Source organism: Mesoplodon densirostris, chromosome 19 (genome assembly GCF_025265405.1).
Source record: "Mesoplodon densirostris isolate mMesDen1 chromosome 19, mMesDen1 primary haplotype, whole genome shotgun sequence".
NCBI classification, from domain to species: Eukaryota; Metazoa; Chordata; class Mammalia; order Artiodactyla; family Ziphiidae; genus Mesoplodon; species Mesoplodon densirostris.
The window spans coordinates 5,427,159-5,443,402 of NC_082679.1; the positions used below are offsets into that span (position 1 = coordinate 5,427,159).

The following is a 16,244-nucleotide window of genomic DNA, read 5'->3' on the forward strand; positions in this document are numbered from 1 at the left end:
CATTGTACTTTCGAATCAAATTGCAACACAATCTCATATCACTTGTATCTCCCCTGAAGGAGTACAAGACCTACTGACTGCCAATTATTTCCAGTTTTATTTTTCCAAGTAAGAGCAATCCTGTGTCGCAACAACATGGATCGACCTAGCGATCATCATACTAAGTTAGTCAGAAAGACAAATACCATATGCTATCACTTATATGTGGAATATAAAATATGACACAAGTGAACTTATCTCCAAAACAGAAACAGACTCACAGACATAGAGAACAGACTTGTAGTTGCGGGGGGTTAGTAGATGCAAACTATTATATATAGATTGGATAAACAACAAGGTCCTACTGTGTAGCACTGGGAACTATATTCAATACCCTGTGATAAATCATAATGGAAAAGAATATGAAAAAGAATATATACATGTATAACGGAATCACTTTGCTGTACAGCAGAAATTAACATTATAAATCAACTATACTTCAATAAAATAATTTTTTTTAAAAAAAGAGTAATTCCTGTGTCACCGCTGCCTAATACCTGAGTACCACATTGACTTTTCCGTATGCGTTATGTCCAAAATTTTATAGTAATTGAGATACGAAATCGAAATGTGACACTTCATGAGAAGTCAGCAAACTTTTTTGTAAAGGGACAGATAGCAAATATTTTATTCTTTGTAAGCCATACTGATTCTGTTACAACTATTCTACTCTGCCCTTATTAGATCCATGGTATGTAAACATAAGTGTACTCTAATTACATTGATGCAGCATTTAAAAACAGATGGTAGCTTGTATTTGGCTCCTGTTCTGTAGGTTGCCGAGCCATGACCTACACAAAGGAATGAAGGCCACCAGAGACAGTAACTACACGGGTAAATACATAAGCCAGACCTTGCTTATTTTTAAGTGTCTTTAAAATATAATTGTTTAAAAAACTTAACCATCTAGTTTGGGTTTATAGTATATGTCAAAGTAAAATCTATGAGAATGATCACACAAAGGGCAGAACTGGAGAATTGGAAGTATACATGTGTAAGGGTCAAATGCTCTATAGAAAGTAGTGTGAAAGTCCTTGAATGTAGACTGTGGTAAGCTGTATAGTAAAACCCCTAGAGCAAACACTTAAATATAGTTACAGCTAACAGTGATGAACTGAAAAAGGAGTTTAAACAAACCCATAAAAATTTCAGTTATTTTACAGAAGACAGAAAAAGAGGGGAAACAGTGGAAAATACAAAGCAGACAATATAAAACCAACAGCATGATAATAATTTAAATCTAACTATATAATTATCTCTTTCAAACCAAACGGCCTAAAGACCCCAATTGAAAGGCAGACATTGACAATTAGATTTTTAAAAGAGAGATGAATTTAATAAAATTCAAAATAAAAGCATGGAAAAAAGGTAAACCATATCAACACTATTCAAAATAGAGTGGCTATTGTAAGATCAAAGGAGATTACGGAGCAAATAAGACCAGGGATAATGAACTCTAGTTCATAATCATAAAGGGATTAAGTTCATCAGAATGACATGACAGTCATAAAAACTATGCACCCAGCAGCAGAACTTCAAAACCCTCGGAGAAAACGGACAAGATTGCAAGGAGAAATAAATAAACCCACACTCATGGTCAGCGATTTCCATGCTTCCTCTGTCAATAAGAGTAGAAGAACAGACAGAAAATCGGTAAGTTCCTCGAAGATTCTAATATCATTAATCAATGAAATGGAGATTTATAGAACTGTGAGATAATAGAAAATATATATATTGATCTCTGGCCCTGGCTCCTGGCACAGAGCTCCTAAAACCCTTGTGATTCTCTAAGTGGTAAGAGCACCAGGAGCATCTTTTGTTCTATTGAGGTGACTCTGGGTGGCTCCATCCTATAAGGGGAGCTTGGTCAGCAGAAAGACCAAGCCAGGATTAGAAGCTTGGAATTTTCAGCCCTACCCCTAAGAATTCATTATACCTACAAGAGGAAGCCTCCATAAAATCCCGACAGTAGGAGGTTCAGAGAGCTGCAGACTGGCGAACACATCCACATGGGGAGGGTGATGCACCCCAGCGCCATGAAGACAGAAGCACCTGCGCTGGGGTACCTCCCAGATCTCACCCTATGTGTCTCTTCAACTGTATCCTTTATCATATCCTTTAGGAAACTGGTGAAAGTGTTTCCCTGAGTTTTGTGAGCAGCTCTAGCAAATTAATTGATCCCAGGAGAGGCTTGTTGGAATCCACCATCTATAGCTACTTGGTCTGAAGCAAAGGTGATGATCTGGACCTGTGACTGGGGTCTGAAGTGTGTCGGGCGGGGGCGGGGGCTGGGGCAGTGTTGTGGGCTGAGCCCTAATCTGTGGGATGTGATGCTCTCTCCAGGTAGGTAGTGTCAGAATTGAGTTTAAGTGAAAAACACCTAGTTGGTGTTGCAGAGAATTGCTTGTTGTGGGGAAAAACTTCCACATTTGGTGACCAAAAGTGTGAGAAGTGAAGTGTTCAGAGTGAAGGTGGTAATAGTGTGAGCATAAAGGAAACACAGAGAAAAGAAACACACAGTAGGATGGACTGGATCTTTCTCTCCACAAGAGGAGGGAAACTGAGTTTTTCCTTTATAAGAACAATCCAGCTAACGAGAATTTTAAGCAATCTTTCAAAGTGCACATAGTACTTTACCAAGACAAACCACATCCTGGCCCATGAAACAAGTCTGGATAAACTTTAAAAGAATCCTATACAAAATACCTCTATGACCACAATGGAATTAAAACAGAAATCATTAACAAAAATATCTGGAAAATCAAATATCTGAAATATAATGACCGACTTGTGACCAACCCTGTGACAGAGGAGAAGTTAGAAAGGAAATTAGAATGTATTCTGAATTGAATAAAAATGAAAACAGAACGTATCAAATTTATAATTTGCTACTATAGCAGGAGAAATTAAAAAGAGCATCCTTGGAGAGGGGATAGCAATTTAGCAAAACACCTAAAAGCCTAAGGGCTCTTTCATTTTTTTTTGTTTGCTTGGGCTTTTTGGCCCTCAGTGTGAACTTCCTGCTTGTAACGGGACTTAAGTCTTAACTGAGCTCATCCAGTTCTGAGGCTTGTTTAGGTAGGTGAAGGCATCACAGTGAAAGAGGGCAAGTTTCTTGAGGTTGTTACAAATATCTGATATGATAAACCAGCTAAACATCTTAAAACTGAGAACACACAATCCATTAAGGGTAGTTAGACAATGAAAGGTAATATATTTCTAGATGAATTAAAATTAAATGGATATTCTAATGCAAACAGTGAGTATATGCTGGAAGGAATGAGGGTAATATTTAGGAAGGGGACCTTGAAATCAAGATTTCAAAGGTGGAACAATTACGGGGAATAATGAACTCCCATCTGTAACCTAAACCTTGGGTGGTTAAGGTGGGTAAGGAAAAACAAAAGGTCATTGAAAGTGTACCAGTCAGCTTTCTACAAGTTTTCCTGTGGTAACAAATATCCCTGAATTCTCACTGGCTTATAACAACAAACATTTATTTCTTGCTCATATCATATCTATCATTATTCACCTCTTGCTTGTTTCTCTAACTTGATTCTGGGATTCAGGGTAAAATTCCAGTGTATCTGGGATCTACCATTCTTGCAGCAGGAAGAGAAGGTTCAAAAAAGCAAACAAGGGTTTTGAAAGCTTCCATTTAAAGTTGAAACATACCATTCTACTCACACCAGGAACTCACAAAGCCAATCTCGCATAAAATGGGCAGGGAAGTACAGTCCTCTCAAAGGGAAGGAAGGGTTGGTCACCTAAGTCAAGTGGCCAAGTTTGATATCAAAGGGCAGACATACATGATCACACAGGATGGTGATAAATGATTGGAAATAATATTACAATATATGTTAGTGCAGCTTCTATCAGAAATAATTTGTCTGTCCTTTGTTCACACAAAATATATTTACCCCGGTCCGAGAGGAAAGAAAAAACATTTCGCCCTAGACATGAGTTCAATCACAAATGAGAATTTCATAACAGTCTCATGAGATTCCTCTGAATTCAGAGCCCCGTGTGGAGCTCTCCCCTCTCATAACACATTATGGTGGAACAGAGAAATAAAATCTCAATAAACACTCTCATTTAGAAGAAAAAAATAAAAGAGGTACCCAGTAGTCTCGGGTCCACAGCAAATGTGCAGTTCTGCTGGGCAGATGTAGTGAGGGCCCTGTTCTGTGGGGGCAGGAATGAAAAGGGACCCTTTTCTTGAATCCAGCTCTCCTCCTGAGAACGGACCTCCAGTGGTTTGTATTTCATTGCTCTTGACTTCACCTAGTTACATCTAACAGAGTATTGGAAATGTTGCCTTCCTTGTGCAATGAGCTGCTTGCTCCGGTTACTCCCTTCGCATGAATATTTACAATCCCAAAGATGATCGGGTTAATTGAAAAAAATAAAACTGAAAACCCACTATCAAAACTACCAAAGAAAGCCGGAGAGGGACTTCCCTGGTGGTCCGGTGGTTAAGACTCCAGACTCCCAAGGCAGGGGGTCCAGGTTTGATCCCTGGTCAGGGAACTAGATCCCACATGCACGCCCCAACTAAGAGCCCTCATGCTGCAACTAAAACATCCTGCATGCCGCAAGGAAGATCCCGTGTGCCACAGCTAAGACCCAGCGCAGCCAAATAAATAAATTTTTTTTTAAAAGAAGGAAAATAGGAGAAACACAAATAACTAATATCAAATGAAACAGGGAACATTACTACTGTTAAAAAGAAAACCACAGGCCAAAATGGAATCACTCATGCTAGGCCACACCACTAAACTGGGGCTTGAGGGACATCCCTGGTGGTCCAGTGGTTAAGACTCTGCACTTCCACTGCAGGGGGCACATGTTTGATCCCTGGTGGGGGAACTAAGATCCTGAATGCCATATGGTGTGGCCAAAAAACCCCCAAAAAACCCCCCCAAAAACCGGGGCTTGATAACTTAACTGAAGCTTCAACCTCCCCCAGAAATGCTGTCTTACCAGGTCAGTCAGGAATTTTCTGGTCTGCACCAGTGAGGTCACGTGTCACATGGGCCCTCTCCATTCTCCAAAGGAACATGAGGTCCTCTGCCACACAGACCCCTTCTGTCCACCACAGGTGAGTGACCTAAGCCTGAAGTTATCTTTTTGTTTATGACTTCTTGCCTCGCCTTTAAAAAAACCTCTCCTTTTCTGTAGCCCTTTACAGCTCCCCTCTCCTCGCTGTACGGGACGCTGCCCTATTCATATATCAATCAATGAAGCCAATTAGATCTTTAAAGTTTATTCAGCTGAATCTTTGGTTAACACTACAGAGGGACTTCCCTGGTAGTCCAGTGGTTAAGACTTCGCCTTCCAGTTCAGGGGATGCAGGTTCGACCCCTGGTTGGGGGACTAAGATCTCACATGCTACGGGGCAACTACTGAGCCCATGCACTCTAGCGCGCTCCAGAACTAGAGAGAAGCCCGCTCACCACAACGAAGAGCCTGCACACCACAATGAAAGATCCGCAACCGAGACCCAATGCAGCCTAATTAATTAATTAATTAATTTTAAAAAAATGGTCCATATCAAGAAAAAAAAACTTAAAAAAAAAACCTACAGAATTTACAGACATCAAAAGGATAGTAAGGGACTGCTACAAATGCTCCATACACATACACTTGACAAGTAAGATGAAATATTCTTTTAAACATACAACCTACCACAAATCACCAATGGGAAGCATATCATTTGAATAAATATTTTGAATTACAAAGTGAATTTATAATTTTAAAATCTCCCCTCCCCCCCAAAATAAATCTGCAAGCACACTGACCGTTGAGTGTTTAGCTAAACTACTTGGTAATACTGCTGCCTTGGCATTTATTTTGTGTGGCCAAGTGGCCTGCATGGGTCTTGAACTGACAGCAGCCCCTCCCTTGAGGGCATGTCCTAGACAACGGCCCACAGGGTCACAGTAAATGTAAGTTCCTGATATGACTCCCCCAGCTGCCCTTGTGATAAGCATTGTCCCCTGTTACCCAGGGCCTTCCCCTTGTTTCCCTTTAGATAAGACCCCCCAGCCCTGAAGTTTACCAAAACCCTGCTCTTTTGGGTTTGAACTGACCTATCTGACCTTAGCCCCAGAACCCAAAATCACTCCATCCACAGAGCCTAATAAAGGCCTGTACCCTAGGTCCTGCCCCGTGCTCCTTGACTGCACCCTGCTCCCTGCCTGGACCTCCTCACCTGGCCCAGGAGCTGTGCCTCAGGACCTATAATAAACGCCTGCATTTTGTTTTCCCTTGCAGTCTTTTGTTGAGTAGGGGCTCAACATCCAACACTTGGGGGCTCTACTTAACAAATATTAACAAAATCACAACAGTGACACAATTCTATCAAACGTATAAAGAAGAATAAATAGCAATTATATACAATTTCTTTTGGAAAACACAGGTGGAGGGAATACTTCCCAACTCAATTTATGAGGCCAGTATTACCGTGATGCTAAAACTAGACAAAGACATTAGAAATAAATAAATTAATTAATAAATAAAAAAGGAAGAAGAAAGATAACTACCAGCTAAACCCCACATGTAGATGTAAAAGTTCCTAACAAAATATTAGCAACAGCAATCAGCAGTACACAGAAAGAACTATACACCATGACCAAACGGTGTTTATCTGAGGGAGAGAAGGCTGGCTTTAACGTCCAACCAATGTCATCCACACTGATAAGAGGATAAAGAAGAAAATTCAGAGGCTCTATCAATAGATGCAGCAAAAGCACTTCATAAAATGCAACGCCCATTTATCATTATATAAACTTCAGAACACTAGGAAGAGAGGGAACTTCCCTCAACTCAATAAAGAACACCTACAAAAAACATACAGTAAACATCAAACTTAATGGTGAAAAACTGAATGCTTTTCCCCAGAGGTTAGGAACCAGGCAAAGATGTCCACTCTCACTACTGCTATTGACATTGTATTAGAACGTGTAGCCAGTGAAATAAGGGAAGAGGAAGTAAAAGTAACAGGGAGAGAAAAAGAAGACAAAATAGTGTACCCACTTACAGAAGACATTATGGTTGTGGTAGGCTGAATAATGCACCCCCCAAATATCCACATCCTCATAGCTATAACATATGGAGTGTTACTTTAAATGTCTAAAGGGAGTTTGTTTGCAAACGTGATCTACGTAAGATCATGACATGGGAGATTATCCTGGATGATCTGCTAAATGTGTTATAATCCCAAAGGTCCTTATATACAGGATACGGTAGAATTAGACTCATGTAGAAGTTGGTGACGTGACAGAAGCAGAGGGACAGAGATAAAGAGATTTTAAGAGGCTACCTTGCTGCCTTTGAAGATGGCAGAAGAGGACCATGAGGCAAAGGATCTAAGTGGCCTCTGGAACCCAGAGGGAATGAATTCTAACCTCAAGTATCCAGAAGGAGCACAGGGCTTTGGATCCATTTTACACTTCCGGCCTCCAGACTGTAAAAAGAATAAATGTTGTTGGTTTAAGCCACTCAATTTTTGGTAATTTGTAAAAGTTAAAGAAATAATATATGAAGAAAATCAAGGTGATCTACATAAATTTCTAGAAAAATAAAATTTGCAATGTGTCAGTATGTAAGAATGACATACAACAATCTACTGCACGTCTATAAACTAGCAATTTATACATGGAAACTGAAATTAAAAATACAATACCATGTATGAGTGCTCAAAAAAGAAAAAGTAGAAGAAATATGTGTGTAGGGGGTGGGATGAATTGGGAGATTGAGACTGACATATATACACTATGGACACTATGTATAAAACAGACAGCTATTGAGAACGTACTGTATAGCACAGGGAACTCTATGCAATGCTCTGTGGTGACCTAAATGAGAAGGAAATCCAAAAAAGAGGGGAAATACGTATACGTATAGCTGATTCACTTTGCTGTACATTAGAAACTAACACAATATTGTGAAGCAACTAGACTCCAATTAAAAAAAAAAAAGAGGGGCTTCCCTGGTGGCGCAATGGTTGAGAGTCCGCCTGCCAATGCCCCGGTCTGGGAAGATCCCACATGCCGCGGAGCGGCTGGGCCGCTGAGCCATGGCCGCTGAGCCTGCGCATCCGGAGCCTGCGCTCTGCAACGGGAGAGGCCACAACAGTGAGAGGCCCACGTACCACAAAAAAAAAAAAAAAAAAAAAAAAAAAAAAAAAAAAAAAAAAAAAAAAAAGAAATGTGTAATTTTACATGTCTTTTAAGTCTATTTCAATAATTATTACATTATTTCCAATTCAATTTCTCTTAGCAGCCCTCCACTAATAATTATATGATCCGTAATCAATAATAATCTCTGTCCTAAAATGTTTGATCTCTTTCTCATGGTTTTGTTCTTCTCCTCAGCTAGCCACAATCCTGGGCAATTATTTCCACAGTTAGTATCTCTCCACCCTTGTTCCTGGCTCAAGGGAAATGGGTCTTCTGTATCCATCCTAATAGTGAACCATTCTTGCCTCCATAAATCCAACTTCATCTTGGATAGTCTTCCTTGTAGGGTTATGTGGGCATCAGTGTATTTACATCTTATTTAACTATTCACTCATTGGTAATACTGGCCTATGAAATAAAAGTACAGACAGAACAGAAAGAGCCCACAACCATAATTATATATAAAGATAACCCATAAAAAAAGTCAAGAGACACTCACAAAAATTAAATACAGATGTTGAATAGCTGAAGGATAGAAATAATTTGCCTTGTTAGTGTAGCGTCATGGTTAAGAGACGTCTTTACAACCGGACAACATGGACTCAAATCCAGATTCAGCCACTTGTTGGGATGGGATTAAATGAGCTTTCAAATTTGCCTCTGTCCTAACTTCCTTCATCTGTGAAATAAGAATAACATCAGTACTTATCAGAGAGTTGAAGATTCCAGCAGTTATCATACGTAAAGTGTTAATAACGGTGACTCTTAAAATACGATATAAAAGATATCAAAATTAATATCATTTATTAAAGGAAATATACTTATTATATTGGGATGGGAACAAATTCTAAGTGGAGGATACTGGGTGTCCGTTGACGTGGTAAAAGTAGCACAAATCTCATTTTCCCTGCAAGACCCTCTGGCTCTGAATGTGAATACATCACTGGGAAAGGGCAGAATAGCCTCGAGGCATTTGCCAATGGAGATTATCTCCTTGTCACAAGCTATAGTTGGAATCTTGGAGACTTCCTTATTTCTTATTCATCACTGTATTTTCATCTACTTCACTGTGTGAGTGTTAACACTTGATTTTCAACCACCCGACTGTGGCCAGGTCCCGCATTAAAGATTCAGTTCACCGTTTTGCCGCTCCTTTAAGTTCAAGGCTTAAAGGAACTCTCGTTCTTCATGCTTACAGAGCACCTGCTTTGCACCTGTCACTGCCTGACGTGCACTGTCATGTCTCAAAACTGTCAAAGCAACACAATGATATATATATCCCTTGGTGTAAAAGGGGAAAAATGTAAATTAAATATAAAATCTGGGTCACATTGTGTGGAAGAAAAAAATAATAAAAGAAAGAATTATATTAAAAAAGGAAACAAAGGGCCTTCCCTGGTGGCGCAGTGGTTGGGAATCCGCCTGCCAATGCAGGGGACACGGGTTCGAGGCCTGGTCTGGGAGGATCCCACATGCTGCAGAGCAGCTGGGCCCAAGCGCCACAACTGCTGAGCCTGCGCTCTAGGGCCCGCGCACCGAGAGCCGGTGCTCCAAGACGAGAGAGGCCACTGCAATGAGAGGCCCATGCACAGCAATGAAGAGTAGCCCCTGCTCACCGCAACTAAAAAGAAAGCCCATGCTAAGCAACGAGGACCCAACGCAGCCAAAAATAAAAATTAAAAATGAATGTCATTCTTTAACACGTTATCTGTGAATAAAGCTTTGTAAATTTTTTTTTAAAAAGTAAAAAAAAGGAAACAAATTTTACTACAGTTGTAAATGAACCATGTAACATATTGCTTAATACCAATATGTGAAATCAACACTTTAACATCCTTTGGCATATTGCTTTGTAAACTTGCTTAGTAATGTTTATTATTAGTAAACATGTCCAAACATTAATTTTCATTAAACTAGTGTAAAAATATCTTCGCAATTTATCCAAATAGTATTTTCACAAGCATTTTCAACAATCAGATAATACAATAGAACTTATGTGTGCAGTAGGAAAAGGAATGTAATAAAATATTGGCCTGAAGAATCCAAACAGAATCCAACAACACATTAAAAGGATCATACACCATGATCAAGTGGGATTTATCCCAGGGATGCAAGGATTCTTCAGTATACGCAAATCAATCATTGTGATACACCATATTAACAAATTGGAAGAATAAAAACCATATGATAATCTCAATAGATGCAGAAAAAGCTTTTGACAAAATTCAACACCCATTTATGATAAAAACTCTCCAGAAAGTAGGCATAGAGGGAACCTACCTCAACATAATAAAGGCCATATATGACAAACCCACACCAAACATCATTCTCAATGGTGAAAAACTGAAAGCATTTCCTCTAAGAACAGGAACAAGACAAGGATGTCCACTCTCACCGCTATTATTCAACATAGTTTTGGAAGTCTTCGCCATGGCAATCAGAGAAGAAAAAGAACTAAAAGGAATACAAATTGGAAGAGAAGAAGTAAAACTGTCACTGTTTGCAGATGACATGATACTATACATAGAGAATCCTAAAGATGCCACCAGAAAACTACTAGAGCTAATCAATGAATCTGGTAAAGTTGCAGTATAAAAAATTAATGCAAAGAAATCTCTTGCATTCCTATACACTAATGATGAAATATCTGAAAGAGAAATTAAGGAAACACTCCCATTTACCACTGCAACAAAAAGAATAAAAGACCTAGGAATAAACCTACCTAGGGAGACAAAAGACCTGTATGCAGAAAACTATAAGACACTGATGAAAGAAATTAAAGATGATACCAACAGATGGAGAGATATACCATGTTCTTGGATTGGAAGAATCAATATTGTGAAAATGACTATACTACCCAAAGCAACCTACAGATTCAATGCAATCCCTATCAAATTATCAATGGCATTTTTTACGGAACTAGAACCAAAAAATCTTAAAATTTGTATGGAGACACAAAAGACCCCAAATAGCCAAAGCAGTCTTGAGAGAAAAAAACGGAGCTGGAGGAATCAGACTCCCTGACTTCAGATCATACTACAAAGCTACAGTAATCAAGACAATATGGTACTGGCACAAACACAGAAACATAGATCAATGGAACAAGATAGAAAGCCCAGAGGTAAACTCATGCAACTATGGTCAACTAATCTATGACAAAGGAGGCAAGGATATACAATGGAGAAAACACAGTCTTTTCAATAAGTGGTGCTGGGAAAACTGGACAGCTACATGTAAAAGAATGAAATTAGAACACTCCTAACACCATATACAAAAATAAATTCAAAATGTATTCGAGACCTAAATGTAAGACCGGACACTATAAAACTCTTAGAGGAAAACATAGGAAGAACACTCTTTGACAGAAATCACAGCAAGATCTGTTTTGATCCACCTCCTAGAGAAATGGAAACAAAACCAAAAATAAACAAATGAGACCTAATGAAACTTAAAAGCTTTTGCACAGCAAAGGAAACCATAAACAAGATGAAAAGACAGCCCTCAGAATGGGAGAAAATATTTGCAAACGAATCAAGGGACAAAGGATTAATCTCCAAAATATATAAACAGCTCATGCAGCTCGATATTAAAAAAACAATCCAATCCAAAAATGGGCAGAAGACCTAAATAGACATTTCTCCAAAGAAGACTTACAGATGGCCAAGAAGCATATGAAAAGCTGCTCAACATCACCAATTATTAGAGAAATGCAAATCAAAACTTCAATGAGGTATCACCTCACACCAGTTAGAATGGGCTTCATCAGAAAAGCTACAAACAACAAATGCTGGAGAGGGAGAAAAGGGGACCCTCTTGCACTGTTGGTGGGAATGTAAACTGATACAGCTGCTATGGAGAACAGTATGGAGGTTCCTTAAAAAACTAAAAATAGAATTACCATATGATCCAACAATGCCACTACTGGGCATATACCCAGAGAAAACCACAATTCAAATAGACACATGCACCCCAACGTTCACTGCAGCACTATTTACAATAGCCAGGTCATGGAAGCAACCTAAATGCCCATTGACAGACGAATGGATAAAGAAGATGTGGTACATATATACAATGGAATATTACTCAGCCATAAAAAGGAATGAAACTGGGTCATTTGTAGAGACGTGGATGGATCTAGAGACTGTCATACAGAGTGAAGTAAGTCAGAAAGAGAAAAACAAATATCGTATATTAACGCATATATGTGGAACCTAGAAGAATGGTACAGGTGAACTGGTTTTCAGAGCAGAAATTGAGACACAGATGTAGAGAACAAACATATGGACACCAAGGGGGGAAATTACCAAATTCGTTACATTTCTCCCCAGTATGAATTTTTTGGTGAATCTTCAGGACATACTGTTTTCTTAAAGGTGTTTCCACATTCAGTACATGTGTACAGTTTCTGATCTGCATGAATTACCTCATTACACCCAAGGTGTGAATATTTGATGAGAAACTTTACAACATTCATTACCTTTGAAAGCTTGCTCTCCAATATAAATCCTCTCCTGTTCCACAGTCCTGATCTCTGGGTTAAAGCTTTAGCATGCACATTACTCTTGTGTGGTTTCTCTGAAAGACGTATATTCTGAAGTCTAGTGCACTCTGAAGCCTGGAGAAAGCGCCTGCCCATACATTTCCAGGACTTCTCTTCAGTATGGACTCTTGTTGCCTACTTCAACTCAAGGTGAAACTTTTGCCACTCCCATTGCATCTGTAAGGGATCGCTCCACTATGTTCCCCAACCTTTGATGTTTGGGTAAAATCCTTCCCACAGACATTACATCTGTGTGGTTTGTCTCCAGGATATATATTCTTACATACCTAAAGAGTGAGCAGTAAGTTTTAAAACTGTCATATTCATAGCATTTGTAAGTATAAAGTATTCAGTAAACCCTGAGTTTAAGACAGTACCTAAAAGCCTAGCCACATTCCGTGCACTTGTAAGGGTCTCTCCAGTATGGATTATCCGATGACTGGTGAGATGTGAGCCCTGAGTAAAGGTTTTACACACTCGTGTCACTTGTAAGCATTCTCTCCAGAATGAACTCTTTACTGAATCCTGAGTTCAGACCATTGTCTAAAAGCCTTGACACACTCATTACATTTATACAGCTTCTATCTAGCATGAATTTTCTCACGAAGCCTAAGATGTAAAGGCCTGACAAAAGCCTCGCCACATTTATTACATTTGTAAGGTCTCCCGTGAGTAGGGATCACCTGATGTCTTTTTAGGCCTGAATGCACCCTGACTCGTCTGCCACATGCATTGCACTTGTACGGCTTCTCTCCTGTATGAGCTTGCTCATGCTCTGCAAGGTGTGAACGCTTTCCAAACGCTTGTGACATTCAGTACGCTGGTAAGGTTCCGATTCGGGATTAATTACCTGATGGTTGGTGAACCAGGTCTGAACACAGAACTGAAGCTTTGCCGTGACACCCACATTTGTGTGGCTTTCCTCCAGCTTGACTTTTCTGAGGGTCCAACAGACAATACACTTTACCACACTCATTACATGTGTAAGGTTTCACTCTAGTGTGGATGCTCCAATGATGTGCAGAGTGAGTCCTCTGACTAAAGGCCCGGCCACGTACACATTTACATGGTTTCCCTCCTGTATGGATTCTTTGATGTCTAGTGAGGTCTGAGCCTTGAAGAAAGGTTACATCACACTCATTACACTTGTAAGGTTTTTCCCTGTGTGCTTCTTGGTCTTGTGTCAGTACTGAACGATCATTCTCATATATATTAGAAATGCTGGTACAGCCACTAGGAGTTCTTCGAAGTGGGGAAACTGAGGCAATACTGTTGACAGTCCTCACAGCCTGATTACATGAAAAAATTTTCCCTTCAGTTTGAAGTATCTGCAGTTCATCTTGAAAGCTTGATCCATGCCTATTTTCAATAGGCTTATTTCCTGCATCGCTTCTACTATGTTGATCTCTTCCAACAGTCAGATTTTCGTTATGGTATTTTTTTTTTTTTTTGTGGTACGCGGGCCTCTCACTGCTGTGGCCTCTCCCGTTGCGGAGTGCAGGCTCCAGACACGCAGGCTCAGCGGCCATGGCTCATGGGCCCAGCTGCTCCGTGGCACGTGGGATCTTCCCGGACCGCGGCATGAACCTGTGTCCCCTGCATTGGCAGGCGGACTCTCAACCGGTGCGCCACCAGGGAAGCCCTGCCCTAGCTTTTTAAGGGGGGGCCTCCTTCATGCCCACACCACAGGCTCCTAAGCTTCTCCCCATCCTTACCAAAGTGTAATCAGTATCCCTGACACTGAGCAGATGAACTGCTGGAAGGCAAGGCTCCTGTCCAAGATGGTAACTAGCCCCTCGATGTGCAGAATTTGGAAGACCCGGGGGCTATAGTGAGCAGTGACGCAGAAGAACACAGCAGTGACACTTTAGTTCAGTCAGAGTTGAAATTTCCAGAACAAATATGGGAACTAACCTCATCATCTGCTCTAGCCCCTTGGTTTTCCCTGAGGAGTCCTCTGCCCAACCCAGCCCCCAGCATCTAAACATCCCAGAGTAAAGTGCTGCAGGTGTCCTGGGAAGAAGATGGAGAAAGTGCACCCTCCAATGGAGGGAAAAATGACCCAAAATAACCAAGGGAGGAGGGCATTTCTTATAGAGGAGCTTGATGTGGAAGCAATAAAACCTGGGTAATGAGACAGGGAATGACTGGTGAAGGGAAATATAGATGATTGGCTGGAGAAGATGGGGAGGTCTCTCTGGCCGAGACCCGAAGGAGGAGAAAGGGCCAGAGCAGAGGCCATTTAGGGACAAAGGGTGAAGCAGGAACTAAGATCTGAGATAGAAAAGGTGTTGGTGTTTGGGAACAGAGAAACGCTGAATGTGACTGGGGCACAGTGAACCACAAGAAAAGGATGAGGCTGGAGACAATGGCAGGGCCCTGAGGATGACTAAAGAGCTGTGTAGCCACCGTGAGGACTCGGGATTTTGCCCTGAAGACGTATGGAAGCCAGTGGAGGTCTGAGGGCCAGAAGTGACAAACCCTCCCTTCCCATTTATCCTTATTCATAGAAGACACCTGATGATGGTCTCCGACTCGGAGCCTATGTTCCTGCCTCCATCCTACTGTTTTTCTTTTAGTTTTTCACGTTGGGAGGCCTGGGACCCACTTACTATTCTAATTACAAGCGGACACTCCCTCCAAGAAGAACCGCCACACACAGACACACACCCAATCTGGCCAATCATTTCAGGGGTCAGTGTTGCTCAGCGTCAGAGTTTCTGGTCTAGTATCTCATCTCCATGTTACAAGTGGGCTCCCTGAGGCCCAGACGGGAGACATTTCTGAGAAGGTCTGAGTTGAGTGAACAGAAGCAGGTGGAACTGAATTCTGAAAAGGTCGCTTGAAGGGCCAGTGGGCAGAGTTTGTCCTTATCAACGTTCCCACTTAAAATACCGGGACCATCTTTCATGTGCCTGAGCAAAGGAAATGTCTCTTTCAAGAAGTTTCAAAGGAAACTTCTCTTTCAAGGTCTGATCACACTGATACTGAGCATTTAATTCTTCTTTTCCAGAAAACCACAGCAAAGCAGTTTAAAAATACATAATTGCAAAAACATACCTACTCGTGAGGAAAACACTGAAAAAGGGTCAGCTGTGAAAGAAGCTCTGAGCAAGTTTTTTTTTTTAATTTCATGTTTATTGAAGCTTTTCTGTTTTGTTGAGCACATTTCTTTATCGCAAATAGATAGGCTCTGTTGGTAAAAGGTTCCAAGTCAATCCAGCTTATCCTTCAACTTTTCCAGAGAGTGGACAAGAAGGACTTGAGGGGAATATCTGCTTAGTAGCTCATGGCTATTTTAATAGATCACATAAAAGCAAAGAAAACTAAATATTAGACTAACTAGGTTAAATGAGGTTTCAACTATTAAGATAAAATATCATTGACATCTTTACTCAGTACTCATTGAAATAGTCTAAAATTCTTTACTAGTTACCAAAGAATATTTCCAATATATAAGATAAAGAGGAGAAAGCACACAG

At 40.5% G+C, this 16,244-nt stretch overlaps 1 long non-coding RNA gene across 3 annotated transcripts in view; it reads right to left on the reverse strand.

The window, feature by feature from the left end:
• The window catches only part of LOC132480864 (uncharacterized), a 43,059-nt gene that overhangs the window by 24,773 nt on the left and 2,042 nt on the right, over positions 1-16,244 (reverse strand). For all 3 annotated transcript variants that reach the window (XR_009530692.1, XR_009530691.1, XR_009530690.1), the window contains exons 2-3: positions 8,722-8,901; positions 7,449-7,507 (exon numbers count right to left, since the gene is read on the reverse strand). This is a non-coding gene — a long non-coding RNA (uncharacterized LOC132480864). The remainder of the gene's footprint in view (positions 1-7,448; positions 7,508-8,721; positions 8,902-16,244) is intronic.